Source organism: Canis lupus, chromosome 19 (genome assembly GCF_048164855.1).
Source record: "Canis lupus baileyi chromosome 19, mCanLup2.hap1, whole genome shotgun sequence".
NCBI classification, from domain to species: domain Eukaryota; kingdom Metazoa; phylum Chordata; class Mammalia; order Carnivora; family Canidae; genus Canis; species Canis lupus.
In genome coordinates this window covers 58,796,079-58,810,410 of record NC_132856.1, presented here as the reverse complement: position 1 = coordinate 58,810,410, position 14,332 = coordinate 58,796,079, and the positions used below count along the sequence as shown (strand labels likewise).

The 14,332-nt window shown below is 53.4% G+C and overlaps 1 protein-coding gene and 1 long non-coding RNA gene across 3 annotated transcripts in view; both read left to right on the top strand.

Annotated features, from left to right (window-relative positions):
• Positions 1 to 1,841: 1,841 nt before the first annotated feature.
• LOC140611391 (uncharacterized) lies at positions 1,842 to 3,221 on the top strand. The gene is made up of 3 exons (XR_012012625.1): positions 1,842 to 1,952; positions 2,638 to 2,874; positions 3,064 to 3,221. It is a non-coding gene; the product is annotated as an uncharacterized lncRNA (long non-coding RNA).
• A 5,081-nt stretch (positions 3,222 to 8,302) lies between these two features.
• Positions 8,303 to 14,332, top strand: part of SCAMP4 (secretory carrier membrane protein 4) — a 28,153-nt gene continuing 22,123 nt past the window's right edge. Inside the window, exon 1 of one of the 2 annotated variants that reach the window (XM_072788009.1) lies at positions 8,303 to 8,432. The gene's annotated coding sequence lies outside the window, so the exon portion shown is untranslated. Of the gene's footprint in view, positions 8,433 to 8,507; positions 8,597 to 14,332 lie in introns of those variants that run through there. The other variant, XM_072788008.1, reaches the window with a different exon arrangement.

The following is a 14,332-nucleotide window of genomic DNA, read 5'->3' as shown; positions in this document are numbered from 1 at the left end:
GGAGACAGATAAGGATGAGGGTTGGCAGCCCAATGGGACTTGAGCAGAAATTTGCCGATGATCCTCTGTTGGGACGGTGGTCAGGACAGGCCTTCAGAAGAGGTGACGGGCAGAGAGTCTGCAGAGGACACAGGGCCCAGCCTGGAAATAGTTGGACAGCCTTGTCCTTCCAGGCCTCCACCCAGCAAGGCTTTTCCAGTTCAGAACTGCTCCCACCCCTTGCCAGCGGCCCCTGCCCCCTCTCCTGCCCTGGGGACTCTGATCTTCAGTTTTATTTACAGAGATAAGCCTGAAGCTCTGGGTTTCCCAGACAGCCCTGCCCCAGGGCCCCAGTCCCTCCAATGGCAGGGGCCAGGAGAGGTCCTGGGCTCCGGAGTGGAGGCTGCCCAGGGGTGGTTTCCCGGTGGTTTCCTCCTACTCCCTCCCCCAGCTTCCTTCCCCAGGGGCTGCCCAGGGGGGTGCTCCAGAGCCCCTCTGCCCAGCTGAGTCCCTCAAAGCTCCCAGTGTTAGCTGAAGTGCTTCTGAGCTCCAAAGGTCACAACCATGACAGCCTCCTGCCAGTGTCCTTGATTTCCTGGTGACTTTTTTGATTTTGAGCAGGAAGAGGCCTGTCCACAAGCTCCTTTCCCAGCCCTCCTTCCCCTCCAGCTGTCACCCTTGGGGCGGTACCCGCTCTGCCCCCAGGGGAACACTGGCAGATACCAGTGAAACGGGGGGGGGGGGGGGGGTAGGCCCAAGGCCCAGGAGGTTGGGGATGAGGCTCGCTCCCCACCCAGGTGCCGTCCGCCCTGCCCACACTGAGCTCCCCGCACTGACCAGAGCGAACTCTACCAAGATAAAAGCACTACTGTGAAACTCCCAATGTTTCAGGACAATCACTTGCATTTTCCTCCCTTTCCAAAGGTCCTGGGGGGGTCCAGCCACTGGCCCATGTTTCCTACTCCTTCTCCCCTTGCTTTCTCCGCCCCATCCATGGTGGCCTCCCAACTAGGGCCTTTGCACCCGCCACACCTCCAGTTTGCAGTGCCCTGTCTCCAGATAGCCCCAACGGCCAGCGCCTTCTCTTGTCAGGCCCCTGCTCAAACATCACCTCCTCAGAGAGCCCCACCTCACGACCATCCCCAGCCAGAGTCCCTGCCACATGCACCCCCATCCCATCACCCTATTTATTGCCATCATAGGACTCTCCATCTCTAATCATTGTATGGGGTTGTTTCCTTGTTTATCATCTGTCTTCCCCATGTCCCATGAGCTCCTTAGGGCTGGGACCCAGGCTTTCATCCACCATGTTCACAAACAGCCCCCATGACGTCTGACAAATGGCTGTATGCATGACACATGGGATGAGGATGATTCCCCAAACCACAGGACAGCTTTTGTGATGGTGGATGGTGGCTCCATGATCCCAGGTGGTCCTGACCCTATTCTTCTCCCTCCCCTGACTTGAGACACTCAGCCTCAGTGCAAGATAACATGCCTGGGGAGTCAACAGTCTTAAAGATGCTCCCACCTTGGAGCAGTGAATTTTAGCCATGTGTTGTCCATTATGGAAACCATAAGGCCCGCATGGCTACTTAAATTTAAATGAATTGATTAAGAGCAAATAAAATTTAAAATTCAGTTTTTTAGGGGCACCTGGGTGGCTCAGTTGGTTAAGTGTCTGCCTTCAACTTAGGTCATGATCCTGGGATCCTGGGATGGAGCCTTAGGATCCTCAGGCTCCCTGCTCAGCGGGGAGCTTTCTCCCTCTGCCCCTCCCCCCTTTGTGTTCTCCCTCACTCTGCCCTCTCTCTCAGATAAATATATATATATATATATTTTTTTTTTAATTCACTTCTTTAGGGACGCCTGGGTGGCTCAGCGGTTGAATGTCTGCCTTCGATTCGGTGCATGATCCTCAACAGGAGACCAAATAAAGAGACTCTTGACAAAAAACAAAACACAGCCCGGTGGTAGGAGACCAGTACAAGGCCCTTTGGGTTTTGGTTCCTGTTTGTTTGCTTATCTTTTTTTTTTTTTTTTAAAGACCTTGGGTTTTGTTTTCTTTTGTTTTAAGTTATCTCTATACTCAATGTGGGGCTCGAACTCATGACCCCAAGATCAAGAGTCACACATTCTACAGACTGAGCTGGCCAGGCGCCCCTGTTTGTTTGTTACTTTTATTTCTGTTTTTATAGGAAATATACTTGCGTGGCTCAAAATTCAAAGGGTCTGAAAGAGTGCATAACCTGCTTCCAGTCCTGTTCCCCAGGAAATGGAAGAGCCCATCCCAAGGCAGCCATGATTCCCAGTTGCTCCTGTTTCTATGCTGAGAAATCCATGCATCTGTGTGCACCTGTGAACAGGTGCAAAGAAGTCCCCCCACCTTTTAAAGATGTTTAAACACACAGCAGCTTTTAACAAACACTGCACAGGTGCTCACTTCTGCATGGGCCCAGTGGTAATCCTCTCACGGAACCCCCAGGCTGGCCCATCACTTACAGACTCCATTCCCTCTTGATGGACACTTCGGTTGGTTCTGGCTACAGCCAGCATCTGGGGCATTTCATGCTCATGGGCAGGGACCTGCAGGGAAGGTTCCTGGAAGCAGAGGATTCTTTTTTTCTTTTTTTAAGATTTTATTTATTTATTCATTAGAGACACACAGAGAGAGAGAGGCAGAGACCCAGGCAGAGGGAGAAGCAGGCTCCGTGCAGGGAGCCCGATGTGGGACTCCATCCCGGGACTCCAGGATCACACCCTGGGTGGAAGGCGGCGCTAAACCGCTGAGCCACCCAGGGATCCCGAAGCAGAGGATTCTAATGAAAGGGTCTACACTGCTGCGTCCAGGAAATGAAGGACCCGGGGGTCCCCCTGTGAGCAAAACACGCCACGGTGAGAATGGGCAGCAGCGCAGGGCGGGTGAGATTGTCGGCGACTGTTTTCTTCCTTTACCCTTTGATGTGTCTTCTGAGTTCGTCTGGGGCTTGTTTGGCAGAGGATGTGCTTCTGTCAGGATCATGCAGAGGCTGAAATAAAACCAAGTGGCTTCAGGAAGACCTAAAATTAATGTTTAATTAACAGGTGCACCTGCTACAAAAGGGGCCCGACACCTGCCCCCACGTGGACAGACCCTGAGAACGCCGGGCTCAGGGAGGGGACCCAGACCCAGAAGGACACCTCCTGCAGGACCCCACTCCCAGGACGTCCCCAGAGGAGGCCCGTCCACAGAGACAGAGAGGAGGTGGTGGGAGCCGGGGAGGGGGGAGGGGGGTGGTCCCTGTGGAGAGATGGAAGGTTCTGGAGACGGTGGGGGGGATGCACGGCGGGGTGAGTGTGCTTCGTGCTCTGAGCTGTGTGCTTAGAAACAACTAAGTGGTAAATTTTATGTGATGTGTACTTTACCACAATAAAATAGATAAATGCAAGTTTATGAAGCCATAAGGGTTGGGGATAGCACGGGCTTCGGGGATGAGACCTGTGCAGTCACCCAGAGCCTCAGGCTCCAAAGAGCCCCTCCCATGGTTTATTGCTGGGGGTGGGGGGCAGTCGTCCTGAATTCCTAATAATTTTTGAACAAGGGGCGCCGTATTTGCGTATTTTCCATTTAAACTGGGATCTGTAAATTGCATGGCCACTCGCGGTTCACGGAATGGACAGGGAAACGCCAAGTTCAGGGTCCAGGGCACTGGGGTTGCTGAGAACTTGCCAGTCTGTCTGGACCCCACCCTGAGCGGAGAGAGTGAGACGCAGTCAGGAAGTGGGCTCCTGAGAGCCTGAGGAAGGAAGTGGGGGGCACTTGACATGAAAATAGCACCACTGGCCCAGCTGATGGGGTAGGGGGGCAGGGAGGACCTGGGGAGGGAGCCTGGAGCCCCAGCCCTCTGCTTGCCCCTAGCCCACCCGCCCCTCCTGCCCCTCCTGCCCCTCCGCCACCCCCCCCCCCCCCCCCGCCCTCCTCCCTCCTGCCCCACCGCAGCAGTGGGGCTTAGAAGCAGAAAGACAAGTGCTGGGAGGCGCACCTGGGGCTGGTGTCCCTCGGGCTCTTGGAGCAACAGGACCACAGGACACCTAAGACAGGAGGACGGGTAAACAGACGGAGGGACAGACGGATTTCTTATGAGGAATTGGCCCCTGCAGCTGCGGAGGCTGAGCGTTCCTATCTGCCACCTGCAGCTGACAGGGTCCGGGCGGGCCCAGCTCCAGGGCTCAGGCGGAGGGGGCACCTGCTCTTCCCAGGCTAACCAAGTCGTATCCTAATGGCATCCAGACGTACCCAAAAATAATAGTTAAAAATGCAAATCCCACTCATTCACTGCAGGGTGTGAACATCTGACACCCCCACCCCCCACCCCCGCTCAGGGGGAGTGAAGCTGCGGAGGCCAATGAAGATCCGTGCTTGTGGGGTGTGGGGGGCAGGGGGAACGGGGAGCAGAATTTTCTGGCAGGGAACAGGTCTGTGTGATACCGTGATGGTGGGTCCACGTCCTCACACGCATGGCCAAAACCACAGAAGCTACAACACAAAGAGTGACCCTAGTGTCAACTGTGGGCTTCGGGTGATGATGATGGGCAGTGTAGGTTTGTCCTTGTCACATGTCCCACTCTGGTGAGGGACGTTGATAATGGGGAAGGCCATGCATGGGTGGGGCCAGGGGTAGGTATAAGGGTTTTCAAAAAGAAAACCTTGTTAAAAAGTTGCTTATAGGGCAGCCCAGGTGGCTCAGCGGTTTAGCGCCGCCTTCGGTCCAGGGTGTGATCCTGGAGATCAGGGATCGAGTCCCACATTGGGTTCCCCGCATGGAACCTGTGTCTCTGCCTCTCTCTGTGTTTCTCATGAATAAATAAAATCTTAAAAAAAAAAAGTTGCTTATAGGGGGACCTGGGGGGCTCAGCGGTGGAGCGGCTGCCTTCGGCTCAGGGCGTGATCCCGGGGTCCTGGGATGGAGTCAGAGCATCCCTCCCTCCCTGGGCCTGGCTCTCCCCTCCCAGCAGTACCACAGCTTGACTTCCCTCACCATTAATTTGTTTCACTTGGTTTTGCTCTTCCCGTGGACGGAACCCCAGGGCGTGCTCCTCCACTGCTCGCCGGGCCCGAGTCCGTAGCAGGTGTGCACCTTTCCACTGCTGCATAGTATTCCGTTGTGCAGACGCAGCACAATTTCTCGACCCATTCCCCGGCAGGTGGACCCTTGGGTTGTTTCCAGTTTGGGGTTATTATGAATAAAGCTGCTATGCATGTTCATACAAGTCTTTTCCTGGCCATACGTGCTCATTTTATTGGGCGCTGTATGAGTTTGCTGGGGCTGCCATAGCACGGTGACACGGAACAGGGGTTCGGCCTAAATGACAAGCCCCCCCCCTACTCCCCGCTAAAGGCAGGAGGTCTGAGATCAGGGTGTTAGCCGGTTCTTCCAGGGTTTGTCAACACTGTCATCTCCCTGTGTCCTCGCAGGAGTACGTGTCTCTGTCCTGATCTCCTCTTCTTTTTTTTTTTTAATTTATTTTTTATTGGTGTTCAATTTACTAACATACAGAATAACCCCCAGTGCCCGTCACCCATTCACTCCCACCCCCCGCCCTCCTCCCCTTCCAACACCCCTAGTTCGTTTCCCAGAGTTAGCAGTCTTTACGTTCTGTCTCCCTTTCTGATATTTCCCACACATTTCTTCTCCCTTCCCTTATATTCCCTTTCACTATTATTTATATTCCCCAAATGAATGAGAACATATAATGTTTGTCCTTCTCTGATTGACTTACTTCACTCAGCATAATACCCTCCAGATGATCTCCTCTTCTTGTGAGGACAGCAGTCACACTGGATCAAGGACATCTTCGTGATCTCATTTTAACTTAATCACCTTTTTTTTTTAACGTTTTATTTATTCACTCATGAGAGACACACACACACACACACAGAGGTAAAGACCTATAGGCAGAGGGAGAAGCAGGCTCCACGCAGGGAGCCCGATGCGGGACTCGATCCTGGGACTCCAGGATCATGCCCTGGGCTGAAGGCTAAACCACTGAGCCACCCAGGTGTCCCGCAAATAAACAAATCTTTTTAAAAAAGAAAATAAACTGCCCAATGGCTATACAAAGTGGCAGCCCTCTCTGGCTCCCTTGGCTTCTCCTCCGTGAGCCCCCGTGTTCACCACACTTCAACCCGCGGGATCTCGTGCCTGTCTTGAACACACTGGCCAGAGGCTGCCCCAGGACCCCCGGCGCTGGCCGCTCCCTCTGCTTGGAATGCTGTCCCCACAGAGATCATGTCACTGCTCGGGGCTGGGGGCAGGTGTCACCCCCTGGAGAACCCCTCCCTGGCTACTTCATTCACCTTAGCCGTTCAGTCCCTGTGAAGGCCACACTTGGCTCCAAGCCTCTGAAGAGCACTCACTCCATGAGCGGAATCTCCCCCTTGGTCTGCTTTATTTGGCTGTCATCTGCCTCCTTCCGGTGCCCCGATCTGCGGGGTAAAGATCGAGTCTGTGTTCCCAGGAAAGGCTCTGACATAGTAGAACATAATCCAACAATTATGGTCACCTCAACATCTTGAGCCATCAGGGAAACCACACCACCGTGAGATGGTACTTCACACCTGCTCAGGCAGCTACCTTAAAAAGACAGGCGATAACCAATGTGGGGAGCGCAGGGAAAAGTCAGAGCCTGCACCCCTGGGGGGGGGTGCAGCCGCCCTGGGAAACAGGCTGCAGCTCCACCTAAGGTGACACGTTGATTTACCATGGGATCTGGCGAATGAAAGCATTTGTCCCCATGCACACCTGTGCACACGTGTTCAAAGCAGCATCACTTATAATCGCCAAATGTGGAAATAACCCAAACATCCAGTGTGTGACGAAGGGAAAGCAAATGCGGCCCATTGCTTGGAATATTATTCGGCTGTAAACAGGAGTGAAGTGCTGGCACCCACGCTGTGTGGGTGAAGCTTGAAATCATCACCCTCAGTGAAAGAGGAAGGAGACGCCAAGGGACAAACGCTGTGTGACCCACTCACACGAAATAGAGTAAGCAAATCCATAGTGGGTGCCAGGGGCTTGTGGGGGAGTGACTGCTAAGGCCTATGAGGTTTCCTTCGGGGATGATTAAGATGTTCTAAAATAGTTTGTGGTCATGGATGCACGGCTCTATGAATATACAAAAAAACATTGAACCGTATGCTCTAAGTGAGTGAATTGCCTCATATGTGAATTCTAGCCCTATATAGATGTTACAAAAATTGACAATTTTGGCTGATTGAGTCCTCAATTTCTTTTTTTTTTTTTAAGATTTTTTATTTATTTATTCATGATAGTCACAGAAAGAGGAGAGAGAGGCAGAGACACAGGCAGAGGGAGAAGCAGGCTCCATGCTGGGAGCCCGACGCGGGACTCCATCCCAGGACTTTGGGATCATGCCCTGGACCAAAGGCAGGCACTAAACCTCTGAGCCACCCACGGATCCCCAAGTCCTCAATTTCTATTTTTTTTTAGAGGACTTGATTTTCGAGACAGAGAGACAGAGAGAGACAGAGAGAGCACAAGTAGGGGCAAAGGAACAGGGAGAAGCAGAACCCCCACCCCAAGGGGAGAGCCCTAGGTAGAGCTTGATCTCAGGACCCTGGGATCATGACCTGAGCCAAAGGCAGATGCTTCATTGTCAGTGCCACCCAGGTGGCTTGATTTTTTAATGTAAGGCATGAATGAATGAATGAATGTAAGGTCAAGGGAGGCAGATCATGGCCCTCTCCATTCCTTGATGGTTAGATCGGAGGCCCAACACCATGGACCGCCCCAGCTCACTTGCCCAGGTTCTTTCGTGTAGAGCTGGGACTTGCATCAAGAGAGCGAGGTGCTCACGTTGGACCCAAAATTCACGACAGGCAAAAAACAAAAACAAACAAACAAAAAAAAAACATCTAAATACCCCAAGAAACAACAAACACTTCAGTGTAGGGATAAATACTATTTCATTGAAATATATTTAAAAATCAAAAGTAGTGCAAGAAAACCACCCCCACCCCCACCCCCACGGTATTGGAAATAACAATTTGAATAAAGGCAATTAGCAGAGACTCAGTGTCTCCATCTGAAAAAGGGAAAGGGGGCGGAGGAGGACGAGCCGACGCGCCAACCTGCGGGCCCCCCGGTGGGGGCGGGGCACTGCCCCCGGCCCCGCCCCGCCCCGCCCCGGAGGCTCCGCCCCCGCCCGCCCATCTCTCGCAGCTACGCTCCTCTCGGCCAATCGGAGCTCGCCGTCGCTGCGCCGTAGCCAATAGAAATTGCTCTTCCCGACCTGGGGCGGGACGTGCCGCAGGTGCCTCCCCGCGGCTCCGGGGGCCCCCGGCGGCGGCGGCGGCACCTAGAGGACGGAGCGGGGGGCCCGGAGGACGCCGGGGTTCCTCCGGCCCCTGACGCAGGGCCTCTTGTCCTGCAGAAGGGCCCTTATTTCCCCAGGTAGACATCGCCGCGTCGGAGAAGGGCCTCCGTTTTCGGGGCGGGGTCTGCCGCCAGATCGATCTCCCCACCCCAGGCCCAGGGGTTGGGTGTCTCCTGGGCCGCGCTCGTCCCTGTCTTTGCAACAACTGAAGGCGAATAGGTCCTGTCATCTCAACTTACAGGTGGGGAAACTGAGGCTCAGGCCCCAAGGCGTTTGTCCAGGGCTCCTGACCACGGCTAGTGTACCCGCTTGGCTCCTGGGCAGGATGTCTCAGGCACCACTGACACTTGGGGTGGATGATTCTCGGTTGTGGGGTGTCCTGAGCGCTCTGGGGTATTGGGCAGCATCCCTGGCCCCCACCCACTCCACGCCAGGAGCACCCGCTGGGCTTGAAACAACCAAAAATGTCCCCAGACATCACCAATGCCCCCCGGGGAGCAGAATGTCCCCCAGGTGGGACCACCTGTGTCAGGAGGTTCCCCTGACCCCCAGGAGACTGCCCTCTGTGACCATCTGACCCCTGAGGTCCTGGGATGCTGCACACACTTAATGACACACCCTGAATGGGGGTGACTCACAGATGCTGGGGTTGCCCGGGTTTGAATCCTCTGACCCCTGGAGGTTTACTCTGAGGTCCAGTATGAGCAGGGGTCAGACTCAATATTTTTTTCAAATAATGAATGCAGGGTGTGTCGTCCTTGGCCCTGCTGACACTAAGGGCAGGTGACTCTCTGGGGGCATCCCAGGCTCTGTAGGGGGTCAGCAGCATCCCTGGCCCCCACTCACTCTGTGCCAGGAGCGCCCCGGGTCATGACATCAGACCAGAGACATCTCGAGACATTGCAAATGTGAGAGAGCAAGGGGCCTGGCTCTCCGAGTTGAGAGGGGTACTGGAGGCCCCAGGGGAGGCCTGTTGAAACACAGATGGCTGGGGACCAGCCCAGAGTTTCTGATTCAGCAGGTCTGGGGTGGGGCCCAAGAATCTGCATTTTGAAAGGAGTGTATATTGTAGTGGTGCTGCTGAATAGGGGGGGTCCCGCTCTGAGGCCCACTACCCACAAGCCACCCCTGCTTCACTGAGTGTCCTGGAGCAGGTGCTGGGTCCCTCAGATGGTGGGGGAGGGCACAGCAAGGCTGTGGATGTAGATGTTTTGGGAAGCACCCAAATCACTGCACCTGCTGATCAGGCCTGAAGCCAGGGATTGGGACCTGCTGCCTTTGGTAAGTAAGTGACGACAGTGCCTGCTTGATCCTTAGCGGTTGGGTAGGGTGCACAGGGCGCCTCAAGGGATGTGTGGGCGATCCCATCTGTCTTGTTAAAATAATAACAATAATAATATTGTTATTATTTTAACATTAGCTATATTATTATTGTTATTATTATTTAACATTAGCTGGTCGCCTATACTGAGCACTTGCACTGGGCTGGCTAATGTGGACACCACAGGGAACGGAACTGCCATCTCTGGTGGAGCAGACATTCTGGATACATAAATAATAAGTGCTGGGAAGACTAAAATAAAAGGGTAGGGCAGGGCAGGATAAGGACTATTCGAAATGGGGCTCCTGGGCAGCCCGGGTGGCGCAGCAGTTTAGCGCCGCCTTCAGCTCAGGGCGTGATCCTGGAGACCTGGGATCGAGTCCCACGTCCGGTTCCCTGCATGGAGCCTGCTTCTCCCTCTGCCTGTGTCTCTGCCTCTCTCTCTCTGTGTGTCTCTCATGAATAAATAAATAAAATCTTAAAAAAAAAAAAAAGAAAGAAACGGGGCTCCTCCCCACACCCCAGTCCCACATGGCCAGGTCCGTTGGGACTGTGTGCCCCCTGGGACGTGGAGAGGTCATTTCGAGGCTGTGGCCCTCAGGCCCTGTTTGGACAGGGCACCTGGACACAAGCAAACCCTGACTTGGGGGGTGAGTGGGGGAAAGCACAGCATAAACCTACCCCTAAGGGTAAAATGATGGAAAGGATGGTGGATACAATGTTTCCTTATCTTTAAAATGAGGATACTTGGGGGATCCCTGGGTGGCTCAAGGGTTTAGCACCTGGCTTCCGGCCAGGGCGTGATCCTGGGGACCCGGGATCGAGTCCCACGTCGGGCTCCCTGCGTGGAGCCTGCTTCTCCCTCTGCCTCCCTGCGTGTGTGTCTGTCATGAATAAATAAATAAATCATTAAAAAAATAAGATAAAATAAAATGAGGATACTTGCTGCTCTGCTACTTACGATTGTCCTGAGGACAAATAAGATCATGTCAATGCTTTGAACCCTGCCGGGGTGCAAACGAGCACGCAGGCAACATTACTAATGGTTGGGAGTCTCGGCGCGGAGGCCTGGGAAGGGAGAGAGCCGGCTCGGTTATGAATTCTGTGCAAAGTGAGGGTTGAAGAGATGTGAGCGAAGAGGCTGGGTTCTAGAACCCGAGGACAGCTCAGTTTGTTTTTCAGAAACTACCGTTTTCTGGCCCGGGGAAGTGACAGATGGTTGGCACGTGACCAGTGGTGTGTGCGCCCTGGTCCCAGGGTCCCAGGGCCGAGGCGCGCTCGCCGCCTGCCTAAGCCGGCCAGGCTGGCTCCCGAGACACCTGAGACACCTGCCGGGGCAGTAAGGCGGCGACAACCTCCAGGGAGCCGGCGTCGCCGCTCTGCTGGCTTTGGGCGGCCTTCCCGGGGCCTTGGAGGAAGTGCCCCCGCCCCACCCCGCCCCCACCCCCACATTTCCAGGAAGAGGGGCCTGAGGATCCCCACAGCGTGGGAAACACCTGGCGGAGCAACCTCAGACGTCAACAGGATGGCGAGCAGATAAACAAAGTGGTTGGGAGGAGCGCAGCTTGTCCCCCCAGCCCCGTGGAGGTGGGGGCAGGCTTGCAGGGACGTCCTCCTCCTCCCCAGGGGGAGTCACTTGGTGACGGCCCCGTGGAAATGGAAGAGCTTGTGGCCTGGAGCAGCTGACCCCGGGGCACGGGACACTCCGGGGCGCTTTCTGCTGCTACTCAACTTACAGTTGGGGAATGAATGCCAAGCTTTTTCCTACCTGTTGGTTCTGGACACTACTAACCTACTAACCCAACACTGTCGTGAGGATCATGTGACTTGTGAAAGGTGTGAAATGATGAGCAATGTCAAAACAGAAGCGACCCTATTGATTGAAGCTCTTGGTTCATAAAGGGCGAAATCATAACTCCCGTTAGCTTAAGTCATAAAAAAACACAGCAAACAGAATGAATCACAGGACAGCCCAAGGACTTCCTGATTCAGGCAGGGCTAGATCCAGGTGCTTTAAACAATGTTATTAAGGCCCGGGACCCCTCTCTCTCTTTGGGATCTGCTCTCTTCTGTTTGGACTTAATTTTCAGACAAGCTCCACTATTGGGTAGTAAAAATCACTCTTGGAAGCTCCAGGGGTTAACCCTAGAGCACGATGAGAAGGACTCCACTTACATTCCAAACAAAATCCCAAGGCTGACTCTCATGGGTCCCACTGAGTCACAAGTCCATTTCTGAACCAATCAGTGAGGCTGGGGGCAGGGGTAGGGGAGGTAAATGCTCTGATTCATGGGCTAAGGTGGGCTAAGGTGGCAGTGCAGTCCTGGGAACTATATGGACACAAGAACTGGGTTGCCATGTCCAGAAGAGGAGCTCGGTGCCCAGCAGGCAAAGCACCACTCTCACAGGGCCCCAGCACGTGTGGGGCTCCCACAGAGGAGATGCCCATCCACTTCCGTTCCTACCCCACTCCACGTCCTGGAAACAAAGGCACAGGTGGTTTCCTCCCCTCTAACTGATCCAGCACCAGTGTTGAATGTGCTTACCCGTTCACTTGGGGTGGTTCCAGCTCTGGGCTACTGTCACTGCCTGGCCCTGCTCACTCGACCACACTGCCTTCCCCTCCTGGACTCCGTGCTGACTTTTGTTAGAAAGATTTGGGGTGGGGGAGGTCTCCTTTGGTTTTCTTCGCTAGAGTGGAGTTCTTTGCACTAATGCAGGGGTGCATTTTATTTATTTTTATTATTTTTTAAATTTTATTTATGTATTCATGAGAGACACAGAGAGAGGCAGAGGGAGAAGCAGGCTCCCTGCAGGGAACCCAATGCGGGACTCGATCCCAGGACCCCAGGACGATGCCCGGGGCCGAAGGCAGATGCTCAACCGCTGAGCCACCCTGGCTGCCCAGGGATGCATTTTATAGGTCATGTGTCTGCTTGGACAGCCTGACAGCAGCGTCCCTGGAGGAGGGGGCCTCACAGGGCAGACAGGTGGGTTGGGGGCCAGCCAACCTCTGTCTGGTTGCAGAGAGAGTATTTTCAGAGAACTGGTCCATTCCTGTCCTACAAGGAGATGAAGGTGGCACGCAGACAGGACACCGGAAGGCAAAGATCTTTTCTTCCTGTGTGTTTTTACTATTTTTTAATTTTAAAATTTATTTATTTATTATTTTACTTATTTATTCATGAGAGACACACACAGAGAGAGGCAGAGACAAGGGCAGAGGGAGAAGCAGGCTCCATGCAGGGAGCCCGATGTGGGACTCCACCGGAACTCCAGGGTCATGCGCTGGGCCGAAGGCAGGTGCTAAACCGCTGAGCCCCCCCAGGGATCCCCTTTTTACATTATTTTCCTTTTTACATTTTTTTGAGGCAAATTTCATATAACATAAAATTAACTGTTTTAGAGAACACCCTTCATTGGTGTGAATGAATGCACAATGTTGCATAACCATCAACCCCATCTAATTGTGGGACATGTTTGTCACCAGAAGGAAATCCCGTACCTGTTCCCAGTTACTCCTCCTCTTCCTCGCCCCCCCTGGCTCCCACCACCTCCTCTCTGTCTCTGTGGACGGGCCTCCTCTAGGGACCTCCTGGGAGTGGGGTCCTGCAGGACGTGTCCTTCTGGGTCTGGGTTCCCTCCCTGAGCCCGGTGTCCTCGGGGTCTGTCCACGTGGGGGCAGGTGTTGGGGTCTGGTCCCTTCCTTCTTGAGGCTGGGTCGCATTCCAGTATATGGAGGGCCCATTCACCCGTTGATACTTTAACTCCCACCCTTTGTCTATTGTGGGTAATGCTGCTGTGAACATGGCTGGGCCAGAATCTGTTTGGGTCCCTGCTTTCAACTCTCTTGTGTACATACCTAGGAGGGCAGTCTTTGGGTCCTAGAGTAATTATTTTCGAAGAACTGCCATACTGTTTCCCATGGTGGCTGCACCACTTTATATTCCTACTTCTATGTCTTTTTGTATATCGAGAGTTTAAAAACAGGCAGAAGGGCAGCCCCGGTGGCGCAGCGGTTTGGTGCTGCCTGCAGCCTGGGGTGTGATCCTAGAGACCTGGGATCGAGTCCCACATCAGGCTCCCTGCGTGGAGTGGAGCCTGCTTCTCCCTCTGCCTATGTCTCTGCCTCTGTTTCTGTGTCTATGAATAAATAAATAAAATCTTTAAAAAAATAAATAAAAATAAAAACACGCAGAAAAAGGGGCACCTGGCTGGTTCGGTTGGTGGAGCATGTGACTCCTTGATCTTGGGGTCGTGAGTCTGAGCCCATGTTGGGCATAAAGCTAACTTAAAAAAAAAAAAAACAGGCATAAAAATACATTGAGGAGATTCATTTTTCATTTGCAGAAAATCTAGTCTTTGCTTTTGACAACATGCCAAACATCATGAAAATTAAAAAAAAAAAAAAAAAGGCAACCAAATAGGGGCTCTAGGCTAACTTGAGTGGCACATCCAGGATTGGAGAGATGTGTGAAATAGAAAATGAAAGCACACATTGATCTGACTTTTTGTTTGGAAGAGAAAAAGGAAAGTGACCAGCTGCGAACAAATTTGTTTCCTGGAGTGTTGTTTTAGGGCATAAATGGTGGCATGAGGCGATGCTTTGCAAACTACGAGAAACACACAGGGATGGATTCTTAGGGCCCTGCAGGG